General features: G+C 42.7%; 1 protein-coding gene across 1 annotated transcript in view; it reads right to left on the bottom strand.

Annotated features, from left to right (window-relative positions):
- PRKCE (protein kinase C epsilon) overlaps positions 1 to 24,317 on the bottom strand; it is a gene marked incomplete at its 5' end in the record, with an annotated part of 524,615 nt that overhangs the window by 499,923 nt on the left and 375 nt on the right. The gene's annotated exons all lie outside the window — the stretch shown is intronic.

Below are 24,317 nucleotides of genomic sequence, written 5' to 3' on the forward strand. Positions count from 1 at the left end.
CCATGTAGGAGTTGGGCATGAGTGAAAAAAACAATGACATGTTTTGTCTTCCAAAATCAATGTAAGCCTTTCTTTGGCGTGACCAATTAAAAAACAACTAAACTTCAAAATGAGAAACTTTCCACTTGTCTAGGCTTCATCAAGGATGAACCTTGCTGATAATGAGATAATGGAAGGAGAATAAAGCAGAAACAATTGAAATATTTATCTCTTCATTTTATTTGCACTAAGTTTCACAGATGCCCACAGATGCATGACTTCTGGAATTTAAAAATACATTGTATTTGTGAAATCTGAGTCCACTGAGCCTGAGCTTACACTCAGAGAAATGAAAAAGGTTTCCAGATAATTCCAGGATAAATCTCTGGATGATAAATAATTTAATTATCTTGGAAGAAGAGTTCCCTCCAAATTTTCCATAATATAAACTTTTTTGCCTTCTAACTTCTCATCTATAAAATTTCCTTACCTAATACTTGCTTTAACACTCTGATTTACCCAAGTTTACTCTGTGTCCTTAAAATCAGAAAGAAGTTTAGAAACAATTGGTGCCCTTAACTAGCACATGCATTTTTTATTTGGCAAGAGCTGTTGCAAAACATTTGCAATCTGCAGAATGTAACAACATTGGAGAGATTTTTAAAACCTGATCCTTCACTAGAATTATACATCACACTAGTAACAAATACCAAAATAAAATTTTAAATCTTAACTTTGGTTTCTTTTATTTTTTTTAATTGTAAAAAAAGGACATTTTAAGAATATTTTGCACTATATAATTCAAAAGAATTATACTGTATATTCCGAATGCATGTGAACATGGGTAGAATATTAAAAGTTTAAGCAGAAAAGCCCAAAATTTCAATATGAAGTATTTACATACACATATAATCCAAGAAAACCAAAAAGAAAGACATGAGGAAGGCAGAAAAACCAGGTAAGTCAAAATTCCCTTGTTACAACAAAGAAACAAAGCTTTTCTCCTGGATCAGTGGATGAACCACCAACTTGGTTGATTTGGTCCTAAAGGATATTTCAGACTCATGTAAAATAAGGTTGATATTTACACTGTGTGGGCAGAGAAGAGGGCAGGAAAAGCTAGTGATATGCTCATCTCACTTCCCACTATCTCTGCAGACTTTCTATCACTTAATTCACCTTTCAACTGTCCTCATGTTCGCTACCTTAAACAGCCCTATCTATTCCAAGATGAAATTCCCCAAAGCAGATCTAAAGCAGCCATCAAAGACCCCAGCACCCACAAAGACACCCGTTCCTCTGAATTACCCATCTCAGTAAAGAACACCCAGAGCCACCCCGTGGCTCAAGCCAGAAACGTGAGGTTCATCCTAGATCCTAGCCACCCTCATCCCCATGTTCAATCCACCACCAGCTCTGCCTTCTCCAATCACTATCAGCCCTGCCAATTCCCACTCCAGGTCACCAGCAGCTCTAACAGGCTAACTACCACAGTTCCCTAATTTTTTAATCCATCTCTGGTCCATTCTCCAGGGTGATAAACTGCAAATCTGGTCAGGCTGTTTCTCAGCTTAAAACTCTTTCCCTGGCTCCCCTGTTGCCCCCAGAATAGAGCCCAAACTCACAAATTGCTATGCACGCAAAGTAGCTCCTCATGATCCAAGGATTAATTCTTAAGGAAAGAAGGGAGAGAAGGAGGGAGAAAGGGAGGGAGGGAGGCAGGAAGCGAGGGGGAGGGAGGGGCCAGCTGACAAAAAAAGTCTTACTCTTGCCCACACCTCCAACCCACTCCCATCCACCACCCCACTTCACAATGCAGTCACGTTTTTAGTTTCTCATTTTAGGTCTCTGCTTAAGTGTCATCTCCCAAAAGCCTCCCCCTACCCCACAACCTAGTTCAAGGCCCTTTTTAAGTGGCACATGTCACAGCACTTCCATATTATGTAATTGCCCATTTGCTTATCTGTCCCCCAATTTGACTGGAAACCTTCTGAGGTCAGGGCGCATACATTTATCATGACCTAGTTATATCCCTAGGGCCTGGCTTGATGCCCGGCACAAGGCAGGGGTTCCCTAATGATTTGTTGAATGAATGAGTGAATGATCCAGAAATGAGGAAGAAAAAAGGGAAGAATGGAGATGCTTGACACCTCCCTCCTTCAGCAACTAGCAGTGACTAACCACAGAAGGATGGGCGTGTGCTGCCTTTACTCCAAACCTCCCTAGAACCTGGACTGAGCTTTTCACTACCCTCTTCATTACAACAAATCTTCCATCACAATGGAACAATGTGTGTGTCTGGTAGGGAATGAAAAGGTTATGGTATCTGCACCCCCTGGCACCACTTCCTGGCTTTCCTTTGGTGGGTGGGTCAGAATTTACTTCAAGCAGAACCATCCTTCTATCTACACTCCAGCCTTGAACTGAGTTCTCCTCTTAGTGTAAAAATAGTCTTTATTGATGTCATTCTGAACTGCATGTGTTAAGCGAGGAAAGGGCTCTGCATCCTTTAAGAAATTATTAAAATGTTTTAAATGGTTTTGCTGCACTTGTTTTGGTTTTTAAAAATCTCCTTCACAGAGCAACACTTCAATCACTGTAATGCTTGCCCTGTGAGGCAAACAATTATCAAAATACAGGTTACTGGGGAAACCTGCTCAGGTGAGCTATGAAACGTCGACAGGGCTGAACATCCAGCAGAGAAGCAAGGGGAGGTGGGGGCAGACATCCTGAGATCGCGGGTGATTCTGGTAATGATCTCCTCCAGTGACACTGTCTTGGGGCTCCCTGAACTTCCCATGACCCAGAAGATCTCCCCACTCTGGTAGTAAATAACTTCTCCAAAAAAAAAAAAAACCCAACACACCTGGCATCCATTAACCACCATGATTGTAGAGCCAAGGCAGAAAGTCAACGTAGAGAGGCTAAAGCTGCTCATGTCAGAGCCTGGAGTGGAGGCAGTGACTTGGAGGAAAAGCAGCAAAATGCTGAGATACTTTCATTTCCACGATCAGAGTTTTGCCCCCTCCCCTGTCCAGCATGTGCTAGCTGGAAGCTTCCTGGTGGATGGCGGCCTCCCACCTGGGGCCCTCTGCGAGCTGAAGGCCAGCTCCCCAAGACCCCTGGGAATTCCCAGCGGTGCTGGCTAACAAGCAGAGGCCTGAATGTTTCTTGCATGACCTTCAGCCCAGCCCCTCCCCAGTCTCCCCTCCTCCCTGCCTCAGATGATCAAAGATAACCGTGCCAAGTAGACCAGCTTGCTGAAAGGGAACAAAGTTGGAGGGAAATAAGGGGTGACCAAACGAGGAAATGCACCGCTGAATTTCCCCAAACCACATGGACCTTAAAACTCGTCTGACCGGTTTAAAATTAGCCAATACCCAGGAGAATTTATTAAATGCAACTGTTATGATTCATACAGATTCACTCCAATTCTGAAACAAGAAATGGCAGTGAAATGACTGCATCGACTCCCCCCATACGGTCACAATCCCCCCACTGCTCCTGAGATGGGATAAAGGCATGAAAGCAAAGACTTACGGCATCATGTGTATCCACTGTCAGAAAAGGACAGCTGAACAGAGTTGAAGGCTTAGGTTAAGATGATACAGGGTTTGCTGGATCTTCCTAGTTTGAGGAAACATTTTCTAGAAAGGAGACTGCTTCACGTATGTGTACAAAGTGCTTTCTTGTGCTGGTCCTACTTTGTTTTGCAACGTACAATGCTCTAGAGTGTTCTGTTTGTCTGTAATTTATGATGAAGTCCAGCCCCCAGGATCTGTCTGCTTTCTCCCTGGTCAGCCAGCCTCAGTAACTTCCACACCACCCCTTCCAACATTTAACAAGCCTCGAATTGGAATCAGGTGTATGAATGACCTGGAGAATTCTTTGCCTTGCTGAGGGCAATGTAAATTAAGATACTGGATATATAGCAGGCATAATCCAAACACAAAAATCTTGCTACCAAAAATAATCACTTTTCTCACCTACTTTCCAAACAGTTCAACCACCTCTTTCCCTTTGCCTTCAAGTTCATCAGTTCGAGGCCCAAAGTTCTCCTAAAATCCTCAGGGGCACCGGAAGACGAGTTTCTAGGGACTAAGTTCAAGTCTCTTATCCCTCCACTCCCCCTAGGCAGTGCCTCCCTCTTTTCAGGAAGCAATCTCTCTTTTACATTTGACTTTCCATAAAGAAGCTGGAGTTTTATTTTTCCTTGGCTTCCAAACTGTGCTTTGGACAGTGCCATAAAATTCCGCAGTAATTTATGGCCTGTTTTTCCTTTAAAGTGGAAAAGCACTAATCCCTCACAGACGAGGGAGACAAGCATTTCAATGTGAGGTAATCTAGAAATATGGCCACTCAGCATAGGTGAGTTGGGTCCTGACCCACTGCTGAAGGTTTATGTGAAGACCCTAGCCCTTGACATAGTCTCAGTAATAGCCTGGTCACAGGACAGTACCCGGTTTGAAGGCTTCCTCTCAGCCAAAAAAGCTCATCTTCACCTATCACTGACATCTGAAAGCTCCAGAGGTAGAGATATCGCCCTCTGGGTGAAGGATTGCTCCTTCTCCAGCCTGTATAACTCATTATGTGTGGACAACCCACTGTAAATGAGTTTATCAGCCAAGAGGAACCCAGGAACCCTGACTGGGACCCAGGCTAGGAGGGGCCCTCAAAGACATGAAAACCTGAAATCAATCTTTGCCTCCCTCAGGGTTTTTTTTGTGGTTTTTTTTGGCGGTACACGGGCCTCTCACTGTTGTGGCCTCTCCCGTTGTGGAGCACAGGCTCCGGACGCGCAGGCTCAGCGGCTATGGCTCATGGGCCCAGCCGCTCCGTGGCATGTGGGATCTTCCCGGACCGGGGCACGAACCTGCGTCCCCTGCATCGGCAGGCGGACTCTCAACCACTGCGCCACCAGGGAAGGCCCTCCCTCACGTTTTTTAACTGCAGGTCAGCTCCCACGATCACACTCAGATCTTTGCATGTAGCTTTCCCCCAATCTTTTCTAATAAACACAAGGAAATGAAATATTAAAACATGCCTCCACAATAGAGTTGATTGGTAGCAATAACCCAGTAACAAGTGATTTCTGAAGAGAAGGAGCAAGAGTTAAATTGCACTTGGATACTATTCAGCCTGACCTGAATCAGGAAGGAGAAGGAACCATGGGCCTCTGACCTCAGTCCATGTAACTCTATATGAATGATCCCAGGAACCATAACATTAGCTTGGCGACTGCTTTATAATGTCACTGGCTAAAGACAGAGCAACGATGAACTACTAGAATATCATGTAGAAAATCCTACTAATAAGAGCCCTATTTGCACTCCTTTTTTCATATAAAAACAACTGTCCAGCCTCAGCTTCTCTCCCTTTAGGGTCAGAGGCCCATAAACAACACTTGGGATCCTATTTTTAAAAAACAAAGGTTTAGACTTAATGATTAAAAGATTAACGGAAACTAATAATTATCCCTTCCTGCTCACCACAGCAACCTAGGTGCCTGTTGACAGATGAAAGGATAAAGAAGATGTGGCACATATATACAATGGAATATTACTCAGCCATAAAAAGAAACGAAATTGAGTTATTTGTAGTGAGGTGGATGGACCTAGAGTCTGTCATACAGAGTGAAGTAAGTCAGAAAGAGAAAGACAAATACCATATGCTAACACATATATATGGAATCTATGAAAAAAAAATGTCATGAAGAACCTAGGGGTAAGATGGGAATAAAGACACAGACCTACTAGAGAATGGACTTGAGGATATGGGGAGGGGGAAGGGTAAGCTGTGACAAAGTGAGACAGTGGCATGGACATATATACACTACCAAACGTAAAATAGATAGCTAGTAGGAAGCAGCCGCATAGCACAGGGAGATCAGCTCAGTGCTTTGTGACCACCTAGAGGGGTGGGATAGGGAGGGTGGGAGGGAGGGAGATGCAAGAGGGAGGGGATATGGGAACGTATGTATGTGTATAGCTGATTCACTTTGTTATAAAGCAGAAACTAACACACCACTGTAAAGCAATTATACTCCAATAAAGATGTAAAAAAAAAAAGGTTTAAACTTAATGATTAAAAGATTAACAGAAACTAATAATGATCCCTTCCTGCTCACCACATCAGTCTCCCTTGGTTAACAGCCCCAAATATGTAGTATTTGCTTTATATGGTAAAGGCCAGATTCTCAGATAGTACTTCCTAAATGATACTACTTCAAGATATATAAGGACTGTCCCCAAAACAGTGTTGTATGGCCAAATGAGTTTGGGAACACCATTCACTCAATTGCCATCCTGAAGACTAACGGAAATCAGCATATTAAAGGCTCTGAAAAGTCCTACAATAAGTTTTTTGCTTTATTTAATCCATTGTTTGCCAAATCTACTTGACACACACAAAAAGCATTCCTTTTTTGAACGTATATGATCTATTAACTTCTTTTATTCTGCAGAACACATTTTGGGAAACCCTACTCCAACTTGAAAGGAAGGATCTTGTCAGTACAGTAGGCTGAATTACAAAATCAATGCATCCTGACACTCTAGAGAATTCTGGAAGTTGGGGGAAGAAAAAGGGAACTTATTTTTTTTAAATTACCCCTCATCACAGTTTTTACCATCCCCTTGACATGTAAAGACCAACCCCAGAGAGACAGGCAAATGGTCATCTCATCAAACAGGCAAGTTTCAACTTTCGTCAGCCCAAAGGTGGTCTGATCATCTGCCCCAGTCAACAGCTGAAGAGCAAACTGAAAAGATAAATAAATCAACCTCCCTTACTAAAAGTTCTAGACACATGGTATTGACATTAACTTATGACCAATAAATGGGATGGATGGAAAATGATGGATGATGGAAGCCTGGTAGGTGGATGATGGTTGGATCCAATGTGGTATAGCTATACAATCACCTTGATAGGAATGAGGAAACCTGTTTTCTCATATTTTCTGTCTCTACTGGAGTTTTACTTTGATCAAATCACCTACGTTCTGAGCTCTTAGAGTTTTCCATCTATACATAAGCGTTAAGTGAATATCTCTTATTAAATAGCAGTTTTTGCATAATTTCAGCTGGAGGGAAAATGTTCCATGGACCTCTCCTCCATCTGATCATTCCTAAGAGACAGAGAGAGAGAGAAGCAAGAGGAGGGAAAGAGAAAGGTAGGAAGGAATTTTGATTCATCTGAATGCCTTTTGAATACAGCTTAAATGTACAAATATATAACAATATTAAATGTATAATGGTATTGATATCAATACCTTCTGGACCAGGCCCTGGGTCCCCTAGGTCAGTGTGTTTGGGAGACTATATACCTGTACCTGTGCAGTAAATAGCCTCAGCCTAAAAACCAAGAGACCCAGGTCCGCATTCATCTGCCCCAGCCTCCAATTCATCATTTAACTTCCCTGGGTCTTGTTGTCCTCAAATGTCGCATTAAGAGGGAGAACATCTATTTACTACCATACAAGTTTGATGGGAAAATCAAGAGAAACAGTACAGGTTTTTGAACAAATGTATTAACCTTGTGCGGTGCCATGAGGGGTGAGGTCAAAACACATTATTTTCCAAAGACACCACATTCCTGATGAAAAAGTGCAAAACTATCCTGTGCTGGCTGAAGTGTAGCTAGTGCTGGAGAAACCCACCACACATCACAGGGCATGAACTGAGCTCTCTAACCTTGAACTTCGGATAGTTCAACACATGATGCACCACTATCTGATACTGAATGCCATTTGCAGGGGTGTCAGGAGATGGGGGCTCTTGGAGAATATAAGGTATTTCAGTTCATCAGGTCACTTTTGCATCCTACATTGTTGTGAACTTGTTCACTAAGGAAGACTCAGGCAGGTTTTCCAGAAGCAGTCTATCCCACCCATTCTTCAAAAGCCACCACCTTTATGGAATTTTGGGGGTGAAGAAATTGGAAGCTTACTTTTTTTTTGGCTGTGTCGGGGCTTCGTTGCAGTGCGTGTGCTTCTCATTGCAGTGGTTTCTCTTGTTGTGGAGCACGGGCTCTAGGCTCGCGGGCTTCAGTAGCTGCAGCATGTGGGCTCAGTAGTTGTGGCACGTGGGCTCTAGGGTGCACAGGCTTCAGTAGTTGTGGCACACAGGCTCAGTAGTTGCTCCGCGGCATGTGGGATCTTCCCCGACCAGGGATCCAACCCTTGTCCCCTGCACTGGCAGGTGGATTCTTAACCACTGCGCCACCAGGGAAGTCCAACTGGAAGTTTATTGAATGCAGGGAACCCTATCTTCTTTCCTTTCTTATCTCCCTCTTACTGGTACTCATCAAAAGTCTGTTAAATTAGAAATTGTGTTCTACGTCAATGTTTCTCAAATTTTTAAAAATTTTTACTGGGACCCACAGTGAGAATTAAGATCATCATATAAATAATACTCACATAAAACAGAAGCAGACGTTTTCTAAAGTAATATTTACGCTTACTGCCTGCGATGCATTCTGGTCATTTTGACATTGTTCTATTCTATTTCCATATCTAAAATCGCTGTTTGAGAGCCACCTAATTGATCTCATGACCTCAGTGGATTGGCCCTGACCCATGGTTTGAAAAACTCAACAAGATGTACCCTTATTCTCTTTTCTCATGTCTTTCCCCATCAAAAAGAAAAACAGATCCTCCTACAAAAAAATAGACGAAAGTTCTGAAAGTTCTTAATCGACTTAAATTTGAAAGGGTCAAATGATGCTCACTTGTCTAAAATCCCAATTCCATCAGAGAAGTCACATGGCAGTCTTAACGGTATGTGGGCTCCCACAGGGCCACCCCTTCAGCCATCAGGGACAAGCGATGGTTTGGATCTCAAATAGTATCAGTGTAACATATCCATATGATTGATAACTAACAATGGAATTAATTATAAACATTTTTATCTGGATTATATACATTTTAGTTTTTACAGATACTACCAGCCAGGCTGTTCTCTAAAAAAAGGCTTCACTAATTTATACCTTCACCAACAGGTTCGGACAAGACCCAGTTTCCTCTCACTCTGAAACTGATGTGAGCAGTCTTTTCAAGTGGGCATCGCTTCGCCCTTTCCTATTCCCAGGGGACAGGCGCCAAGGCCTGTCCTTTGGAGCCTCCACTGCACCTAGCACGCCCCAGGCACAGAGCAGGGCAGGAGGGCATGACTTGTGGATCGTGTGCTCCATCTGGGCCCTGAATCTCTCCCAGCACAGGGAAGGGCTTTAAAACACATTCACGACAGGCCTAATTTACTCTCCAGGCACTCAGGAGGCCTTCTCAGTCTCAAAAACTGCTGTACATCCCACCCACAGGGGACGACCACATGACTGCACTTTCCTGCTCATTTCTGAATCACTGTCTTATCTGTCTTCCTCCCCTTTTCCCCTTAAAATAGTTGGTGTTCGGTTGTCTGTGCCCAGTCATATGATAAGCAGTGATAAAGACAAAAATTTAAAGAGCCAAGAAGGGATAAGGAAGCAAGGAGAAAGAGACATGCTCTCTTGCTTGTGGGGGTGGGCTTCTAAGACACTGGTTTCCTAGAAACAAAGCCCGCAGATCAATTTTAAATCCTCAGCCCTAAAAATGTGAGGGTAAGGCAGACTGTTTGGCTCAGAAACCCAAATGCTGCTCACCGCTCAGTTTTATCAGGGACTTTGGGGAGATAAGATCCACTCTAGTCCCTGCCAGGGAACAACCTCTATCCTCAATTTTCCCATCTGTAAACTTCACATGAAAATGCCACACCCCTCCCCCAAATCCCAAAGTGGTTCATCATCGCTGCTTAACATGTGTGTGACATATTTCATTTTTCAGAGGTATAGTAAATGAGTCTTTCAACCCCATGAGGTAGGCAAAGCCAATATGACTATTCCTATTTTACAGTAGAGGAAACTGAAGATCAGAGAGGTTACATTTCTTCCCCAAGGTCACACAGCTCATTAGCAGCGGAGCTGAGTTGATAAAGAATAAACAGGCCACTGTGAACACAGCACTCTGTGAATGTATGCTGGTCTATAAATGCCTGACGCAGACAGCAAATACAAACTCAGCAAACCACAGTCATTTCCTATGTCACTCATTACAACAAGAAGTACTATCTATCGGAGACACGGCCCTCAGACAAAAAGCAACCCCCAAGCCCAAGTCACCCTCCAACATACAAAATCAAATCAAATGGACTCTGACATCGTAAGTCCCAAACTACATAATCTACAATTTATTTTTTACAATAGAATTAGAATAATAATAATAGCTAACATTTTAAAGTGATTATTATGTGACAAGCAGTTTTCTAAGCACTTTCTATGCATTATATTATTTATTCCAAACAACACAATAGTAATAGGTAGATATTACTGACCCTTGTTTTACGGATGAAGAAATGAAGGCTCAGAGTAGTTACCCAGTTTGTCAAAAGGTCACACAGCTGGTTCAGTGGTACAACCAGGATTGGAACCCACCTCCCTCTAATGCAAAGCCTCTGCATTTAACCATGACACCACCTGCCTCAATTTGCAGTGGCTGTGTTGCATCTTTCCCCTGCTTTTTTAAAAGTCAAAATATATATAAAATAATAGGGGAAACCTGGGGTGGGGGGGACAGAGGGAGTTTATGGGACTCTCTGTACTGCCTGTTCAATTTTTCTATAAACCTAAAACTGCTCTAGAAAATAAAGTTTATTAATTTTTTAAAAAATGCTGAAGTAAAAGTAAAAGATAAAAATCCTCCCCATGTATCAGCACTCTCTCTTGCCTTTTTCTTTCTTAAAGCACATACAGATGTGTGTGCGTGTAATTTTTAAAATATGACATTCTTTTCTGTCATAGAAGGAAGGAGAACATCCCAGAACAAACATCTAAAGGACATCTTTTTTTTAGGTAAATCTATTTAACGTATTTAACGTTAAAATTTTTTGGCCCAGCAAGTATCTATTATGTTCAAGGCAATATGCCAAGTGTTAGCACAAAATGGCACGAGTTTTTCCTCTCAGAGACGTTTGCTGCCTCTGTGAGAGAACAGAGACAGAGGGTATGGGGTCGTCAACACCAGACAGCAATACTTGTAAATGGAGGGCACAGAGGGAAACGGCACCAGGATTCCAAAGGCCAAAAGAGCAGTAGCCTGAAGAGTTCTAGGAATGATGGCCCAAAAAGGACGAGACTTGGTTGGGTGGCAAGACTATCCCAGGAAGACGGACATGGGGGATCAGAGCACAAGGAAACACTGGGCGCAGAGGACAGGAACAAGCCCTCGTGGAGGAGGTTCCGAGCGCAGAAGATGTGGGATCCGCTAAACGGGGCAGGGGGCAAGCCACGCAGGGCCCTGAATGTCTGGCAGGATGATGGGGCTGGACTCTATCCTATAAGCTCCTGGGGTGGGGGGAGACTATCCTTGGTTCTGAGCACCCAGAAATGGGATTTAGTGCTACCATACAAATCTTGCACAAATCCTCTGGATTCCGGAGAACCAGACTAATAAAGATACGAAAACCAGTTCTAAAGCTGTCGTCCTGAATTAGTACTAAGGCACCTGTAACTTAAATGAGATAGTCTTCTCTAAAATGAAAAATAGTACTAATGCTTTTCATAAACTAGGAAACCAAAGTCTGAGGATGTTAAGTGAATTTTCACAAAGTCATAAAGCTACAAAAGAACCAGACCTGCTGCTCCTGGGTGAAGTCTGAAGAAGGATTTGAAGGAAGAAAAGGACTTTTATGGCTGAAGAGAAGAAAAGGCAGTTTCTGAGAACTGACCCATAAAGAAGGGGAGATGAGCTATCTGCCACACTTATTTTTCTTATTTCAATATAAATTATCTAAAATGAAATCTGAGCTGAAAGACCAAGGGTCTTAACAGAAAATTAACAAGTAAATGTATAGTTCCTTATGAGTACACAGTAATCTTTTCAAAAGACTGGCTATTCTTCAATTCTTGGTACTCCTTAGCAATTCCAGTGTCTGGGTCAAAAGCAAAGTCCTACTCTCTAAATGGAGTGGCTTTGGGTGCTGCCAGCATTTCGGCTAGGACAACAGAGCGATCGGCATGCACTGCATTGGAGGCTGGGCTTACAGAAGACACACATAGTAGGGAAATGAAGTCAGATGCTTCGGCCCAGAGAAATGGGACATACACCTAGACCACAGCAAACTGGGCTGTTAAAAAACCCTCAAACCTGTTACCACTTTAGGCTCACAAACTGATACAGGTGTTGTTCAGGTCAAAATGCAACACTGTCTCTGCTTTTTAAAAAGGCAAGAGGGAGCAATTTGTTGGGAAGATCTGTCCATCAGGACCAAAGAGAGCCCAAGGGCAGGTCATCTATGTTCCCTGTACCTCCCACCCCAAGGGGTCACCTAAGAAGAGCTAAGTGTGGGATCCTAGTTCTGCACACTTGGAATTAGCAAACCCTGAATTCCTGTTGCTAGCTCATTTCAGGGAGGGAGGGAAGTAGGGACTGAAGAAGGTTTGGCTTAAGACTCCTTAGCTGGGAATTACTGAACAAAATCTTCAGACAAAGCACAATTTTACCTGTATCTAGTAATAAATATTAATTGCAGATATTTCCCAATAATAATTAACTACCATTTTTTTTTAAACTTGCTAGAAGCTGGGCACTTTTACATTTCTCATCTAATACTACAATAACTCTACACGATAGCTCTTATTCCGCTTTATAGATAAGAGACTGGTACAGATATAAGTTAAATAATTTGCCCAAGATCATGCAGTCAAAACTGATAAACCAGAATTCAACCCAGGATGGACTGACTCCAAAGCCCACACAATTTTTTTTATGTTCATGAATTTGGACAAGCCACTACTCAATTACATGAAGGATGCTACAAAGCTATTCTCCATCTCTATTAGGCCTATCAAGAAATAAACAAAGGAAAATTAACTGGAAATACAGGATGAGAGATTGAGGTTAGCCCTCAGGACAGATTTCCTTGCTAATAAAGAGTTCAATATATCATGAGTGATTTTGTTCAACACTGTGCTCTGAGCAAAATTCCTAGAACATAGAAAGTATTCAATATATATTTGTTGAATGGCTGGCTGGCTAGTTGGCTGGCCGGCTAGACGGATGGATAGATTAATGAATGAATACCCCATGCTACTCACTGTTCCCTTTCTTTGGATATCTTATTCCATGGGGGGTTTTTTGTGTGTGTTTTTTTACTGAAGCAATTATTTCTGGAATGCATTCTTACTTTAATCTCACTGATTTCCTGACTGCCCTCATAACCCAAAATGCTAGAAACTGCCAGTCCAATATTCTTTATGCTCTCCTTTCAACTTAGAGCCTCCCTTCCCTGTCTATTCAGATTCCATTTTCTACAAGGACTGGCTCCAAATCTTACCAAGAAGCCTCTGCCAACTGTCAGAACCCACAGTAATCCCCCCTCCTGTGAATTCCCACAGTTCCTCGAGTTCACTTTCATAAAAGGGCGTTACCTTCGAACCCCCAAGTGGCCCACTTGAGGAAAGTCCATTCCTTCTTTTTTCTAATTATAATATTTTTCAAAATATGTCCACAAAACACTAGCTCTATGGTGCTTATAGTTTTTAACAAATAAGAGCATTCTATGACAAAAATAATTTTGGAAATAAGTGGTTACATACAGAGTTATACAAGTCCCTTTACTACAGGCCATCTTGGAGTCTAATATACTAATGTACATTTGACTCTGTAACATTTCCCAAACTCTTTGATCACAGCAACCTGAAAATATTTGAAAGATATGCTGGCAAATACTGGTCGATCACATGCTCCATCCTTGCTGGCTGATTGATGATTCGATCAGCTGCCCAAAACAATTTAGGTAATCATCAGTCTGGAAGGTAGAGAGATGGATTCACAGACCCTGTATTCTAGAAATTCTGCTTGCTTGTTTGTTTTTAGAATATCCTTTGAATGGCTCAAGGATACAGAGAGAGGGCTCCATTTAAAAAATAAATGTATTTTTGTGGGCCTTGAACACTAGGCAAAGAAGTGAGCTTTCAAAAATACCTTTGTGATTTTGATCACAACAACAAAGAAGGATGAGGAGGGGAAAAGGCAGAAGCTGGAAGTTTCTCAGGGGAGACAAGACTTAGCTACATGGAGAACAATAAAGATAAAATACTATCAAGTGCTAGGTTGAGCACAGTCAAGGCCCCAAATGCAGACAGCCAAGTCAGGATCATTGTTCACACAGGCCTTACTAAGTCTCTAGACTGTGCAAACTCCTGCTTTCACAGATGTGGAATTTAAGGTCCAATGCCACTTGGTAATAGAAGTCACCTGACTCACCATTCAACAAATTTTTCAGGGAAAGAAAAAGGCATTAGCCAATCCAACTCTGAAGAGGTGAGGTCTAGGTGTCCCCAGGCTCTGAAAGTTTTGTGAAGAGCTCTCCTTCTTAGCTGTAATTTTACATAGCAGGACATTTGTGTTATTCCTTGATTAATATTGTGTCTCCTACTAGACTATACACTCCATGAGATCGGGGACCAGCTTCTAGCATGGTGCCTGGCATATAAGGTATTCAGTGAATATTCACTAAATGGCTGAAAGGATGGCTGGAACGATAAACGAAGACTCCTCTTTGTCCACTGGTTAGAATCTTTTGTGGGTTCCACCATCCTTCTTTTCAGCACTGTACTGGATGATGAACTTCTAAGAGGGGCAGAAGCTAAGTTAGTCTGATGAAAGAGGGCTGCCTATTTGAGATTCTACAAGACAGACTCCAAAGAGGCAACCTTTTACTCAGCCCACGGATGAGTGAGTAGGTTACATGCACCTTCTGAGTGGCTCATACTCTGACTGGCGTTGAAGACACGTCTGCTCACAAGATGCTTACATCTGAGAATTTTTAGGGCAGTGAAACTGCTTCATATAATACTAGCATGATGGATATATGTTATTACACATTTGTCCAAACACAGAATGTACAACACCAAGAGCAAACCCTAATGTAAACTATGGACAGTGGGTGATTTTGATCATGGTATAGGTTCATCAGTTGTAACAAATATACCTCTGGTGGGAGATGCTGATAATGAGGGGTCATATGCATACATAGGGGGTGTATGGGAAATCTCTGTATCTCTTCTCAATTTTTCTGTGACTCCATGACTGATGTAAAAAAAAAAAAGTTTTTTTTTCCTAATATATAAATAAACCCAGAATTTATTTTAAAAAAGAAAACAAGATGCTTACATCTGGCTACAGAAAGACAATGGACACCAAGAGTTGCTCTAGTCTGAAAAAAACAAACAAATCTATTCAAGAAGGACATAAGCAAACTCCAAGTCAATTTTCTCATCAATAATTAATCATAGATGCACCTGCTAAACCCTTCTTGAACCTGATTACACCTTGAAGCTGGGTCAGTAGCTCAATGAGTTTATTCCTTGCTGGCAAATGAAAGTGACTTTTCACTAGCTTCAAAACTAACTCTCTGAGACTTCAAGGTGAGGTAGAGGGGACCAGGACGGGGGATGGGGGGAGGTCCTCATTCCTGAACCTGGATCTGCTGACAGGCTTGTGCCCCTCCTCCTCCCAGGCAATAGATACTACAGAGCTCAATCGTATTCTGTCTGGAGTTTCCATTCTGTTTAGAGGTCGGCCAGGTACAAGGACAACAGTCCGTCCCTGTCCTTCCCGTTCTCCCAGCACAGTGCAGAGTTTTGCCCACTTTGCATGGTTTCTGCCAGAAAATTAGATTTCAAACAGGTGCAGCCTGCTAATTAGCATTATAATAGATTGTAATTACTTAACAAGCCCATATATACCCAGAGGGACCTGAAGAGAAATATAATGTTTTGCCAAGTGTAGCTTTTATTTATGTTAAATACTGCAGGCCTGCTCCAGAGTTCTTTTCAACTAAGTGAAACCCCTGGAAGCTTTGTCTGCCTGTGCTTCAATGAGCTCTGTGAGTTCAGGTGCTGGAATGTAAAATTTCACTTCTTGTTGCTGCCAATTACAAAGGGTGTTGTATCTAAAGCCCTTATGAGAATTTAAACTTAGTTTTAAACTCTGCAAAGGGAAGACAAGTGGGCCTTTTCCTTCTCCCCCTATCACAGCACCTTGCATGGGCCCTGAGCACCCACAGGGTATACAGTTCCCTCTTTCAGAAACCTCAGACAATCATTTTGCTCTGTAATAGTTATACAGCATTTGTAGCCTTTATTTTTTTTATTTTAAATTTATTTTATTGAAGTATAGTTGATTTACAATGTTGTGTTGATTTCTGCTGTACAGCAAAGTGACTCAGTTATACATATATATACATTCTTTTTCATATTCTTTTCCATTATGGTTTATCACAGGATATTGAATATAGTTCCCTGTGCTATATAGTAGAACCTTGTTGTTTACCCATTCTATATATAGTAGCTTGTATCTACTAATCCCAAACTCCCAATCCATGCCTCTCCCACCTCCCCTCCCCCTTGACAACCACAAGTCTGTTCTCTATGTCTGTGAGTCTGTTTCTGTTTCACAGATAAGTTCTTTTGTGTCATATTTTAGATTCCACATATAAGTGATATCACATGGTATTTGTCTTTCTCTGTCTGACTTACTTCACTTACTATGATAATCTCTAGTTCCATCCATGTTGCTGCAAATGGCATTATTTCACTCTCTTTTTATGGCTGTAGTACTCCGTTATATATATGTACCACATCTTCTTTATCCATTCATCTGCCGATAGACATTTAGGTTGTTTCCATGTCTTGGCTATTGTGAACAGTGCTGCTATGAACATAGGGGTGCAGGTGTCTTTTTGAATTATAGTTTTGTCCAGATATATGCCCAGGAGTGGGATTGCTGGATCATATGGCAACTCTATTTTTAGTTTTTTGAGGAAACTGCATACTTTTTGGAACTTTAATTTTTTGTGACAGCTTCCACCCTTAAAAATGGTTTGACAAGGACCTGCTGTATAGCACAGGAAATAATATTCAATATCTTGTAATAACCTGTAATGGAAAAGAATCTGAAAAAGAATATACATATATATGTCTGTCTGTGTATATATATATATATATACATATATAATTTTTTACAATGTATATGTATAGTAAATCATCACACTGTACACCCTAAATGTATATAATTTTTATTTGTCAATTATATCTCAGTAGGCTGGAAAAAAATAAAAAATAAAGAAACCTCAGACTTGATGGAGATGCTTCAGCTTGGTGCAAATTGCCTCATGGAAATAATACAGCATTCTCTCATAAAAACATCTTCAAGGATCCCATAGATTTTTATAAAATAATATATCCTTTTCTTCTGCCTTATCCTTCTTTCAACCATACAGAAAGATCGTTTAAGGAATTCACTCAACTGCTTATCTTACTGGTCTTCCCAGCTAGCCTTCCTACTCCTCAGAGGCAGGAATGATACCATACACCACTTTTGTTTTATCAAGCCCCCAGTATCTACCACAGTGCTAGACCACAGAGGGTGCTAGGGGAATACACCTTTGTTTGGCTAAATTCATTCTTTAATGCAACAGTGTGCCAGGAATTGTTTTGAGTACCAAGAATAGAGCAGTGAACAAAAACCTCCACATTTATTGAACCTCTGTTCTGGTGCTGGAGATGAAGACAAATAAGAAAACTATATAATATATTAGGTAGATAAGAGCTAAAAAGCAAAAATAAAGCAGGAAAGGAGCATATAAAGTTTCAAGGAGAAGAGTAAAATTTTAGACAGGATTGTCAGAAAAGGCCTTACTGAGAATGTAACATTTGAGTAAAGACTTGAACCATGAGGGTATCTGAGGAAGGAATATTCTAGAAAGATGGAATAGCAGGTGCAAAGACTGAGGCAGGAACACAGTGAGTAAGTATAAGGGTGTCAAGTGGGTCAATATGACTGGGAGAGGACTGAACGGTGAGGAGTACTGGGCCATGGGGTCAGAGAGGTCATAACAGGAGGCCTGACCATGGTGGCCTTACATATGGTGATAAGGGTTTTTACTCTGAGAGGTTTGTGAGCAGAGTGACATGATCTGATGAAGTTGGGGCAGGGGGTACCACTTAGGAGGCTGTTGAAATAATCCAGGCATGAGATGACTTGGACTTGGGCCAGAGTGGCGTCAGCAGAGGTATGGAAAGCTGATCAGATTTGGGACATATTTTGAAGGCAGAGACAAGAGATGTTGCTGGGGGACTGCATATGGGGCGGGGTGCATGAGAATGAGAGGCGTCAAGAATGGCCTGGGCAATTGGAAGGATGGAGTGGCCATTTCTTGAGATGGGGAAAACTACGAGAGGCTTAAACTGGGGAGGGGGGACATCAGGTTGGGACATAATTGAGTTTGAGATGCCCTTTATACCATCATATGGCCATGACAAGAAGGCAGTCGCATATATGAGTTCTGAGTCTCAAGAGCAGGTATGGGCTGGAATTAGGAATTTAGAGTCAACAGCACTGAGAATGTATTTAAACCCATGAAACTAGACGAAATTGGTACAGCAAAACCAAAAGAGCAGCTCCCAAATATTCTTATTTCCAATTACTCATATGCTTCAATAAATAATTAACCTTTGACTCCAGTGGTCACAGTTCTAGACTTTCCGAAACAATCTCATTTCAAGTAATTCTAATATTTCCAAAAAGGCAATTGTTAAGTGTAACTAAATCAACTTTATTTTTAGAAAATGTGAGACTTCTCATATAAATACATTCACAAATCAAAGAGAAAAGTATCTTTCACCGGACAATATGTTCTGATTTAAGATTCTAAAACTATGAATGCATGCACATAACCCTTCAAATATTAATAAAAAATTGTTAGAATGTACTGTAGCCTGGCCCCTTGCTAAGAACTTTACATAGATTCCCTTATTTCTCACAGCAACCCTAAGAGGTAAGAACTATTATATTCCCATTTTACAAACATAGAAACAGACTTAAAGAGCCTAAGTCACGTACCCAAAGACACACAACTAGTGACGGGTCCAGGCATCCTGCAGTTAGAGCTCACAGATTCAGGGTGAGGGGCCCACTGAGGAGTTAGGGAGCTGATGGTCTTAAATATTCACTAGATCTGTTGCTGGTCAAAGACAGAGAAAGAGGAACAGGACAGACAGACAAGGCCTGACAGCCCATGAGGCTCGAGGCCCTTTAACTTCGGGCACCCGAAGTCAAGCAGCTCCCTATGATAGCACTGGGTCAAGAATCAACTCTTAGGGTAGTTGTTAAATAAGTAATTATGTGCCGTGGGGAGCAATATTTAATTAGGTGGTAAGTATTATATGAGTCAGTAGGAAGTAGAGCAGGGAGAGATCTGGAACCTCAGGTGCTGGGGGATGAATTCAAGGCACAGGTGCCCACAAAGTGGGTGTGGACCCCTCCCAGGGCTTCGGAGCCCCTTTCCAGACCATCCCACCTCACTCTATTTAAATGATAATAGAAGTTTTCAGAAATCCTCCGAAAGATTGCCTTACAAGAGTCCTGAAGACAGAGGAGATGGGCCTTTAGGCAGCATATATCAACACGTGCTCAGGCCACCAGCAGAACAGACTCAGCTAGGGTAGTTTCACTGGAACACGTGTCCTCAGGCTCTGCCCAGGGCACCATCATCTGAACCACTAGGCCCCTCTGTTTGGCTTTTGCATTGTAAGACTCTCCCCAAGGGCTTTGGGGCCCAGGGGGAACGCCAGCCCCCCAAGCCTAACCTCTCCAAAAGGGGCATCAGCCTATCCCCCAGGGTCAGCAGGGTGGGATAATTTTGAGAAGCCCTGTCAATGCGCTACTTTGGAAAAATGAAACAGAAACACTAGAGTCCCATTCCTTGCCAAATGAGACTCCCCGAATGAAAAACATTTTGGAGGCTAAGAAAAACTGGCTTCCTTAGGTCCTGTATAATAATCAACTCAGGAAAGAACCTTCTCCAGGGCCAGCCCCATGGTAGGTTTAGGGGGACATAACAATGATAGCTATAGTTGTTAAACATTCACAGAGCCCTGACTGAGGGCCAGGCATTGGCTTATGCACTTTATGTGTTCCTTCTATCCCCACGACAAGCCCGTTTCATTACAGGTAGGGACTTGTACTACCCCCACTTTTTACAGAGGAAGAAACAGAAACACAGGTTAAATCACTCCCTAAAGGTCTCGAAAGTATTTGGTGGTAGAGGTGAGATTGAAGCCCAAGCAGCCAGGCTCCAGCGCTCTGCCCTTAGGTGCTCTGCCGCACCACCTCTCAGACAATGACTTTCTGTCATTATAGCACTGTTACGAGTGCCTCTTCCACAGGATGAAGCATGGGAGTGACACCGACCAAAGATATCTTCAGAGGCAGGAAGGGGAGAACAGGAGAGAACTGAGGCTAAGGATATAGACTACTGAGGTGACAAAGAGCAAACTCCAGAGCGTGACAGCACCAGCCAGCTGTAGTGGCACGCTCCACCCACCCTCTCTGCCATCCCCCTGCTCCCCCATCATCTGTCCTAAACTGCAAGCACTGCTCCAGCCAGCATCCATTCAGCCTCTGGTTCTCATGGGAATCCCAATACTTCTAGCCTACCTAATCCTGCTTCTAAATCTTGCTTTAGGAATGATAAAAGTCCATTCAAAAATCTCAGGACATTTCTATGTACAAAATCTTGGTACATTAATTATCTGGAGACTTCTCCTGCCCACAATTTCTATTCTAATTCAGTGTTTCTTAAGGTATGGTCTGGTCAGAATCTCCAGGACATCTTGTTAAAAATGAGTATTCCCAGCACTCGTCCTAAATTACAGAATGAAAAGCTCTGAAGGTGGGGCAGGAGAACCTATATTTTTAAGCCCCTCAACCAGTGATTCTTCTGCACACCAAAGTCTGAGTAGCATCATTACCTAGTTCTTGGGAAACAAGCTATGGCAATAGTATTTAATGGGATTCTGCTTCAAGCACAAATGAAATCTTCCCCTCTCTCGGTCATAAGCTTTCTTTAAAGCAATCCCTTTTGTCATCATAACTGATACATCTCTCATGGTCTGGAGAATAATGATTTCAGCCTGGTTTTAAGCATTCTAGAATCCACCTCAATTTTCTAAACTTTCTCCCACTCCAGTGTTTCCAGAGGGTGGCCCCCGTAGCACTAATGATTTTAAGAGGCATCTGAGATAAACTTTTCTTTTTCTTTTAGAGGCCCAATGTTTATGTTAATATAAATGAAGAAAAATTGTAACTACAATATCCAAACCTGTGATTTCATGAATACTGGGCTTCAGTGGGAAATAAAAGCATCAATGTTTAAAAATATTATGTAAATATGTAATAGTACAGGCAGCACTCAGATAAAAGTCTTAAATTTGGGAAACCTCAAATTTGCCTTTGTCCTTTCTGACAGGCACCCTCAGTTTCAGTCATGTGTCTCTGACCACATGCATTCTCTGCCTTTATTCCAGAGTGTCCGTGCCCATGGAACACTGTCTCCTCTTATAAATATCTCTTTAAATGTTACCCATCATTTCACACCCAATTCATGCCTCCTTCCAGGAACCTCCAGATACTTCCAGCCATCCCAGCACACTCCCTTTTGGAACTCCTGTAACATACTTAAGGTACCACTCATTTATAACATAATTGCTACTTAAGTGTCTATATGGATCTATTCAGTGTCATTTCCCTAGTGAAACCAAGCCTCCTGAGAGTAACCATGGTATCTTTTATTCCTGGATTACCCAGAGAGCTAAACGTCCCTGGCTGGATCCGAGCACAAAACAGGAACTCAGTGACTACGTGGGAATTCATCATGTAGCTGAATGAAATGTCCCACAGCAATGAGAGAAGCGGCTGTTGCATGCCCTCTGCATCTCCTTACTCCAGGCCAGATTTCTCAGCCACATCTCTTCATCACTGTCAGGTGAAGAGCATAGAAGCCAGAGCCTAGGAAATTCTACCCAAAGGTGTGATTCTGTGGGTGTCCCCTGGCCGACGGGAATGGGAAAGGTGACCTTAGCCATCCAAGTTGCAGCTTGTCTGTTTCCAAGGGCCAGTCACCTCTGCTGCTGCATCCTCACCCTCAGTCTGGAAGAGCCAGAGTGGCCAAAGAATCCTCGTGGAAACAACCACAAATGGGCAAACAGAACAAGCTCCACTACCGGATTCATCCTGTGACTTTGGCCTTTCTGTATCTCAAGTTTTTGAATCTATTCAATACCTGTCATACCTAATTCACACTTGCTATAAGGCAAAAGATACACTGATTTTGAAAGCAGTTTAAATTATCATGTACAATAAAAACATCAGGGGCACAGCACATGACTCTGCAAGGAAAATTAGACTGGGAGGCCAGAGGGGTCAGTTCTCTACTGGGCCAGCCATGAGCAATAGGAGGTGTGGTCCCTCCTTCCAACTCTGCCCCCTTTGCTTGTCACATGACCTCAGGCACCCACTTAGCTGCTCCGGGACTCAACGTCCTTGTCTGTGAAACTTGCCTGTGCACCAGATGATCTGGTCTAGGGCCAAGTTCAACGTGAATTTGAGTACCTTAGAGAATGATAGCCAGACAAGACTAGTGCCCAATGCACATTTCACTGGACGTGCTCCAAAGTGGGGATGGTGCCCCAATGTGCCCAAGATTTGGGTGGGCCCCAGCAAAGCATCATCAGAGACACTCAGACACCTTTCCCTCCAACCAGCATCTGCGTGTGGATAAAAGCAGACCTGCTGTTCACCCTACCTGCCCTCTGCCTCACTGTCCAACCCTTTCATCTGAATACAAGGCAAAGGCCCCATCTCCTCACTACAATAGTCATAGCTTTTTCTTCCCCTTCACGTTCTAAAACAACAACAACTTGAAAACCACAGGTGTTTGGTGCTAAGATCTGGCTTTGAAATTAGTTATACCTTCAGCTCCCCCTCAGACATGCACCGCTTTCATGAGTGAAAGGACTGGAGGCCAGTGTGGAGAGGAAATGGGGAATGAGTGGGAACGCCAGTGGTGGGAGGGAGGCAGTGGCAAGGGCTACTGGTGAACTGGAATGGAATGGAATAGCACTGTGTTCTTTGGGATTCCATAAAGGTTTGCCTGCTTCCCAAAGTGTAAGCCACAATCTTCTAGGGCTGTACTTGGTGTGGTTTGTTGGAGCTTCCCTGTAAGCCCCGTAACCATGGTTTCGGGCAGACTACATCACAGCTGTGAGCATAAAGGGAAGAGGCTTTTTCCTATTTTCCCCTAAAATTCCATATCCTTAAAATATATATACATTTATATATGTATATATATGGGTGTACGTATATGTATATGTATATATATGTAAGGCAATATGCCAAGGTGATTCATGTGCAACCTTTGACCATAGGACAATCATGAAGTTATTCATTTTCAATAATTAAACACCTCTCCATGAGGATCAGATATCTCTCTTTTTGGGTAGACCAAAGAACCCTGAAAACATATATACCCAGAGCCACACCTGCTCCTGGTGGAAACATGTAACAAATCTGAAAATAAAGAAATCCATTTCCTAATTGAACACCTTCCCTCTAAAAAAGAGCTAAAGCAAGGTTGCTTCTCCCTGCTTCTCCGAATGCCAAGGTTTAATGCATTTGGCTTATAGTATGTGCACAAGGCCTGTTTCCAAGTCCCTAATATTTTGACAATGTAATCAATTAACTCAGTCTCAGACTTAGTATCTCATTGCACAGTGTCTTGAAAATCAAAACAGGGAAACGATATAACTTGAAGTCGGATTCAAAGCACTGACTTCCAATTACTCACTAGCAGAACCATTTGTAGAATACAACCCTCGTTCCGGATGGATAGGCAATGCATTGGGCAAAACCAGCTCGGCCGATGTTTCTGGGACCCTGGAGGGGACTAGAGGAGAAGACATTTTTCTCCCCGTATGTCAGCAGATGAGCTAAGTGCCAGGCAACAGAATAGAAACGAGCTAGCTTCCTCCCGGAGGGAAAGATAAAACAGCTCCTCAGTGCTACGCAGGACAAAGCCAGGACGTGCAAGAAGCCTTCAGTCTAGGGCTCCACGTGCCTCTCCAAGGACGGAGGAACCCACACACACACAATCACACACAGCCAGCCCACCGCGCGCCTGCGGAAGGCGCCGGGTTCTCCGCCAACCTTCAGCACCCGCGGCTCGGGGCTCCCCGCTTGCGAGCTCCCTGTAGCACCCGCTGTCTGGAGCGGGTAGAGGGCCCTACCCTCTTTCCAAGTCTCTTCTTCCTTGCCCCAATGCCTGCTTCTTCCCAACTACGAAGTGGACTGTGCTTCCCCAAAGTAATTGAGACATACACACACACCCCTCAGATGGCACTAAGACCCCGCGCCCCACGACCAAAGCCAAGGCCAAGAGTCTTCCCCCGGAACCCCAGAGCCGGGC

Source organism: Hyperoodon ampullatus, assembly GCF_949752795.1.
Source record: "Hyperoodon ampullatus genome assembly, chromosome: 15".
NCBI classification, from domain to species: domain Eukaryota; kingdom Metazoa; phylum Chordata; class Mammalia; order Artiodactyla; family Ziphiidae; genus Hyperoodon; species Hyperoodon ampullatus.